General features: G+C 36.8%; 1 long non-coding RNA gene across 1 annotated transcript; it reads left to right on the top strand.

The window, feature by feature from the left end:
• The first annotated feature begins 3,500 nt into the window (after positions 1 to 3,500).
• LOC103130207 (uncharacterized) lies at positions 3,501 to 3,998 on the top strand. Its single transcript, XR_475183.2, has 2 exons — positions 3,501 to 3,591; positions 3,839 to 3,998. It is a non-coding gene; the product is annotated as an uncharacterized LOC103130207 (long non-coding RNA).
• Positions 3,999 to 7,603: the final 3,605 nt, after the last annotated feature.

Raw genomic sequence — 7,603 nt, 5'->3', positions numbered from 1 at the left:
GAGCTTGAATCAGTTTGTAGGGCTAAAGAAAGGTCAAGAAAGAGTCTCATCATTCTGCCCATTTTGACCAGCAGTGCAGTGGCTTTATCTCACATCACAGAACCTCTTTTATACAATAAAATAAGAAACTTAAAACGGTCACCTTACAGCAGGACAACAACCATAAACAAACAATCAGAGCTACAGGAGAATTGTAAACTTCCTAGTGGAGCATATGATTGGATCCTGTGAGTATTTTTCCTTTTACCACTTTATTCATGTTGTGAACTCTGTCATGCATGTAACTGGTGTTGACATGATCATTTCAAAGTCACACAATTCTTCTTACTTCCACCTTATAAAGATGAAAGTATTTCAACCTTTAAGAAAATGCAACAGCTGTTGCATGTTCCATCCCCATCCAGTCCAAAACGAATTCTCATGTCTAATGGGAATGTGAAGATCTGGGTGTTGATCACACCCAACTTTGTACTTTTTATTCAGCCTCTTTGCTGAACAGAACTTTGGAACAAAGAGGCAAACAAGGCTTTTCTTCAAGCTTTATTTTGGATTTGAATTTCATTAACTACACAAATTAATGTCACCACAGATATGGTTTCATTAAAGTAAAACCTCAAAGGAATTACGACACAATAAAGTATTAGAATACAATAAATTATCATTTTTACATCCAATTTAAAGACCTGCTAAATAGTAGCACTATCTTCTTTTTTTTATCCAAAACTAACGTTTCCTCTGCCAAAATATAAAGCACTCTGACAATGATGAATTCATCTGACTTGTAGTTGAAGCAAAACGTCTGACTTGTACTCAATGATACTGCAGTGAGGAGTCATCAGCTGTGGAATAAATCCACAAACACACAATTTATTTGACCATGAAGTTTCGTTTTTTTAAATAATACTGGGATCATTATGAGAATTTGAGGCATAGATATTAGGATACAATAGATGGCAGTAGTGCAACAATAATGGATGCAAGGTGTCATTGAAATCTAAAGAAGAAGAAGAAGAAGAAAGCGTCCATTTTTATTTAGCACATGCTAGTAGCAGACACGAGGGATCAGCACTTTTACTGTTATAGTTACTGTTCAGAAACTACCGTAATCAGTTCAATTAAATCTAAACTTGGCAACTTTTTCTTTTTCACTCATAATAAATGTGACATTCAATTGACCTGTTATGACTCAAATTTTGGGTGTCCGCCCCCTCTGCTGCTGCTGCATCGTTGTGGAAAATCTGGCGCGGTAGAGATATCTGCGGTTTATAGTCCGATGCGGCTTATGGTCCCGAAAATAATAGATTTTCTTTAAAAAAAACATGATTTAATATTTTAGCTCTTACATTTGATGACGTGTCAGAATGTTTACATGAAACCACAAAGTTACACTTTAATGTTGTTTGATTTGTTTCCTGACTGTTGGCCATGATTTTGTGTTCATGGCTGAACAGCTGAAACTCATCAAACTCAAAGCTTAGTTTGGATATGTTTACATTTTCACCACTTTGTTGTGTTACAAAATTAAACATGTCTATTCAGGACACATTGCATCCATTTCTCTACTTACTGACTTTAATGAGTTCCTCCACAGGCCCAGTTCCCAAACACAGGTGGAAGACTGACAGACATATCAGGAAGGACAATGGCAGAGACATATTTGCTTTCCAACAACTTGCCAGCTACAGACGTTTCCAAGCAAGATATTGAAAAGTCCAGGTCTATTTTATAGAAACAAAACATAAAAAAATAAACTATTAAATACAACAGAACAGAAGAAAAAGAGTTAGATATTGATTACTAACTGTAAAAAGTCCACCACCAACCTTATAGATGTCACTTCAGCTGGGTTGGAAAATGGAGCAGAGGAAGAGGGAAACAGCTTCTGTGTTCTCTGAGTGAATGTGTGTTTGTGTGTGTCAGCATTCAGGTATGTTCAACCAGTCAGTGAAGACCACACCCACCTACTGCCTGGGAGTGACCATGCATGCTTCTAAGCCATCAGCAGCATTGGTGAACATTGGAGGCAAACTGCAGAGTGGGTGTCTGGTGATGTCTCCCTGCTGCAGTTATTCAGGAAACTAGATGTTGAATGTGTGGGCATGTCATCTGTTAGTGCCACGTCTGTGGGGGTGTGCCTATAATTAGTTTTTTATTGTTGAACAAAAACCTGTTGCTGTACACAGTGAGTCAATGGAGGAAAAAATGATTTGCATAGTAATTCAAAGAACTTAGTTTTTACCTCTCAAACGGTGGATTGGTGTGGCGTCTGCAGTGATGTGAAAACTACCGGTCTGTTGTGGTGGAGAGAGAGCTGCTCACTGCAAAAACACAAAATCTTACCAAGCATTTTTGGTCTAGTTTCTAGTGCAAATATATTAGCACACTTGTTAGTTAGAAGTAACTTTTTAACAAGATAGGCTTGTGTTTACTTCCTAATAGTAATAAATCATTAATGGCAAAAAAGTACTTGTTCCATTGGCAGATTATTTTACTTATAACAAGAAATGTTTCCCATGATATAAGCAATGGGTACTGTCCGAAAGCACAAGGAAAGCACATGGTCGTGGAGACAAGTGGCAAAAACGCGTTTTTTGTGTGTAGGAATCGCGTTTTGCTGCTTATCTCCACGACCATGTGCTTACAGTTGTGGCCAATGACTTTTTAATATCAATCTTTCTTTTAAAATAACTTGCTTCATGACTGATAGTGATCCATTATTTTCTTCTTAGTTTTTTATGTTGATCACACTTTGCTATCATCGATTTCCTTTATGAAAATTGATTACATTTTGTCAATTAGTTCAAGAGGGATCTAAAATTTATTAACCCTCTAAGATAGGATATTCATGCATTTTCTTTTCCGGTCAATAGATTTCCTAGATGTACCCAACAAATCTGAACTGGAAATTTTAGACAAAAAATAAATTTATTAACTCGAAAGAGCAAACAAATGTGTCTTAACTTCTCTCTAGGACAAAGTAATGGACATTTTCTACTCTACTGACAGTCCAAATCTTGTGAAATAGTTAATCAAAGTCCCCCTTTGGGGCACAGATTTACCTTTTGCATTAGTAGTTGAGATCACATTTGCAGGTTGTGGGTTGTTTGGCTCAAAGACCAAGAATTGACATGTTGCAACATCTTGATGAAACGCTGGGAAACCATCTAAAATATTTTTTGGTTTTCTTTTGTCATCTATTGTGACAAAATTAAGTAGAATAAAACTTTTGATGGGAGCTATGTTCTGGTAAGTTAACATATAGCATCTAAGAATGCAAAGCTGTAATAAATAATATACATAATAAAATCAAGGATAAAATTACCAAAAATAGACCAAGTGGATGAAACAAAAGCCGCATTTGGCTTACCTTGTTTAACTCTTGGTGTATCAATTATTGTAGAATATTTTGTATTTTATTAAATATGAAAGCTGTGTTTGAGTGAAAGTCAGTCATATTATTCATAAAACACCAAGTTCCCTTTCTTGTGCTCAGATTGCTCAGTATCTGAACTTGGAGCTACCCATCTTGGATCAGTTTCTGCTCAAACTCGGAGAGGAGGAAAACAGAGAGATTCAAAGGGTCATCAACAAGTGAGTGGGTGATTTTGTTCACAAAAAGGATTTTATGTTGCCACTGGGGTATTATCTTGAAAAATACTTAACTTTACAAGTGCTGTATCGACACTGCATTAACATTTTCAGTATATTTGTCACAGATGTGCTTACAGATGCAGTAACACTTGTTGGCCTCTTGGTGGAGCCAGACATCATTTTAACTTACATGTTTTTTGATTCTCTTGATTTTCACTGATAACTTTCGTGGATTTGTGTTTGTCAGGTACCAACACCAGCACAGACTGCTGTCCCATATGCTGAGCTTTAAGATGTCCCCTCACATAGAGACCAGTGTCTGACCACTTCTGAAGTCAGTGAAAGGAAGAAAAAGTATCTCTGAGGAACTAAAAACATATGAAAACATTTTCTTTTTTGTAACATTTGGACTATGAAAAAGCATTTGGCAAAAAAGCAACATAAAGAAATACATATGATACAGCACATAATTCTATTTTGTCCTACTGATGGAACTATATTTATAGCTATTTTCCATAAACTTGAGTTTTTTTAAAAGAAAAACTGTGAAGTATTCACTCGTACATTTTGGTGCCAATCTGAATTTTAAAAATGACAAATAAAATGTGTTGTTACTTCTGCAAGTTTAAGAATAAATTGCATTCCACTAATTTATATTTAAATTGATTAGCATTTATCAGATAGAACAAATGAAGATTGCGTGCCATAAAAATCTCATGAAAGATCTGTGTGGAATTTAGAAAGTTTCTCATCTCTGTGGGATAAAATAAAATATATGATTTAGCTCATGTATTATGTATTTGTATTTCACAAGCTTAGGGGCCTTTAAAAGTCAAACTGTAAAACAGGTAGAGTAAGTAAATGCTGAAATGAGGAAAACATTGTCAATGTAAGACTGTTAGGCACAAAATGTCACAAATCTGTGTTTTTTTGTTGTTGTTTTGTTTTGTTTTTTGTTGTTTTTTATAATGAAACATTTGCTGATTTGGAGTTGCCTAAAGTATTTTTACTTCCACAATGCCTTAACATTTTCATAGAGACTGAAGCACTTCCTTCTGTCCACATAGTTAATCGTACCCTTGCTAAACTATTAACATCTGTGGAACATTTACAGGTTTAATCACATTACAGTAACAAACTTCAGTGTGGCGATGGGAGTTTAAACAATTTATTCACAAAGTGGCAAAGGTGGAAAGACAGCAGATATGGTCTTCCAGAACTTTTAAAATAGAAATCTGAAAAGTATCCATTGAGCAGAGCTGTTTAGCAACAAAGAGAAACTATTTTAAAACTGCCTGCCTGGACAACCTCCTGTTATAAAACAGTGAGGGAACCGATGTGAATTATATTTAGTCACCATGAAACCAGATAGATATTTAAATATAGACTCAGGATGGAGTTTATTCTTCTGTCAGAAATTTGGTTGGAGAGTGTTAATGCACCATCACTGGGCTACGGTAGTATTGAAACAAACACTACAAATGTCCAAAAGTGCAGTGATAGACATTATTTTATGGCACTGTTTTTTGTCTTTAAAAAGTGATCCGTAGAGCAATCATTCATGCATAGAGGTTGGTTAGAGTACCCCAAATTTGTACTCGAATCAGAGTAGTATACTTTAAATATGTTTAATTAAGCAATTGTAAAAAGTATTTGGTAAACTTAAGAAGTACTGAGTAACTGATCATAACACCAGATTTAATATTCAAAATGTGTCCTCAGACAGCCAAAAGTATAAACGTTATGTGAACATTCTGGTATTTTATAGAGTATTACCAAAATATTTATATAAATAAGGAGTTAGGTTTGGAGGCTGGTTCTAGACCAAATTTATCACAGGGGCCAGGATAGTCAGTGATTTTCCATGGCAATACTTGAAAAAGAATCAAACAAAAAGAACAGAGCAATATTTCATCGTCTGATATAATAAGTGAGCCACAGAGCCACTTGCGTCTCCAGAGATACAGGTTGCAGATCCCTGGCAGATGGAAAGCGTGATCCTGTACAGCAGTTAAAAGTGCAGCACTATAATTTTTAATTCATTGTTAAAGTAAAATTGTGAAGGTTAAAAAAAAAATCCACCACTGAGTATTAACATTAGACATTTATTTAGTATGACTTCTTTGGTACGCCATTGGCCCCCGTCTAGAACCGCCCCTGGGCTGCAGGTCTGTATCTGGTGCATTGATGACCATTGAGCAATGAATTCATAAAATATATCAACATTTCAAAATAAAACGTACAGAAAGCCCTAACAAACCTTTTAAAATAGGAAGTATTTATGCATTTACTGTTGATCTTATGTATGATTTGTTATTTTAATGGTCATTTGTATTGTTTTGGCTGATATTATTATACATTAAATAAGCAAATAATCAAACCAATATAGTCTACTAAAAGCACAATAAGAAACTTAATCTTAGCTAAATGTTACCATATCAGGGTCTGCTGTGGTCCTCTCCTGATCTATTCTGTCTGGTATTGCCTCACTAACATTATTCAGCCTGGGATTTGCGTTTTCCTTCTCACATCTGCATCTTTACTAGAGGTTTTACTTCTAAGGACGGTGGAGAATCAGGTCGAGGATGATTTAAAAAGATCTGGGTTGACAGCGCCTCACCGCGGCTGCCTAGTGTCCGTCTCTAGGCAACCGTGACAACAGCGTGGGTCAGTAGCGTTCTGGGGTCCTTAAGCTCATAGACATGAAGCTTAAGCTCCCGCAACCGTAACGATAATTTAGCTGACCTTAATATTTCCTGTGTTTTATTTTGGTGTGTGTGATAGACGTGTCTATCGGACATTTATAGAAATACGGAACAAATCGCATCCCTATTATTATCATCCCAATTACATTTAACATACAGGACGATTCCGTATTTTACGGGGCGGGTGACAACACTGGCTGCACAGTGGCGCAGTTGGTAGAGCTGTTGCCTTGCAGCAAGAAGGTTTTGGGTTCGATTCCCAGCCCCGGTCTTTCTGCATGCATGGGTTTCCTCCCACAGTCCAAAAACATGACTATCAGGTTATTTGGCCTCTCCAAATTGCTCCTAGGTGTGTGTATGCATGGTTGTTTGTCTCTGTGTTGCCCTGCGACAGACTGGCGACCTGTCCAGGGTGTACCCCGCCCACAACGATAGCTAGAGATAGGCACCAGCAACCATCCCGACCCCACCGAGGGACAAGGGTGTAAAGAAAATGGATGGATGGTGGCAACCCTATGTCCCACCCTTCATCCCCCTGTGAGTTAGTCAGACAGAGCAGCCTGCAGCCAACTAGTTTCACAGACCACACATGTTAACGGTTTCTCTTTATTACAACCTGCACTTGTTACTGAACCAGGTTGGTTTTAGTGACTCCAGCGAGTCTCAAGGGTGTTTTACATATAGTTTGGAGTTAAAGCAATCTATGAAACGTTTTCCACCCTTTTCTCTCCAGAATAAGGCATCATGGTGTTTTGACTAAAAATCTGTAAATTCCGTCCTGTCAGGCGACAGGGCCTGGATAATACCCATGTTAAACGGACTTCGGAGTCCAGCGACGACAGGCGCTTAAATTCTGTAACAAAAGTATGTTTTTATCTTTTAAAAAAAAAAAAAAAATTTACTCTTTTTCTTTTGTAACCCATGTTAATTTAACAAATATGAATTATAGCCTGTAGTACACTACATTGTCGATAGGTGGCAGTAAATGGTTTCAAGTAGTCTAAAACTACATTGATATGCGCAGAATATGGACTAGAATAACAAGAAGAAGAAACTGGAAGAAACGTTTTGTGGTCATTTTATTGACAAAACTCTGTTATTTTCAGTATTTTTCAAGAACTAGTTTTCATCTATGGTTGATTTTTTTATTCTTGTGTAACCGGACCCGGGAGAACTTTGTTTTTGATATCACATTTATTTGTTTTTTGATGCGAATCTCCGGTTGTTTTTTTTTTGTGTTGAGAGACATCGTGTGAAGAACGGCGAGCCAGGATCCAAAAGAGCAGATTGAGATTGTGTCCACTACG

This window comes from Poecilia formosa, unplaced genomic scaffold, assembly GCF_000485575.1.
Source record: "Poecilia formosa unplaced genomic scaffold, Poecilia_formosa-5.1.2 Scaffold615, whole genome shotgun sequence".
NCBI lineage: Eukaryota > Metazoa > Chordata > Actinopteri > Cyprinodontiformes > Poeciliidae > Poecilia > Poecilia formosa.
Note: the sequence above shows the minus strand (reverse complement) of the source record. Positions and strands in the feature narration are given on the sequence as shown.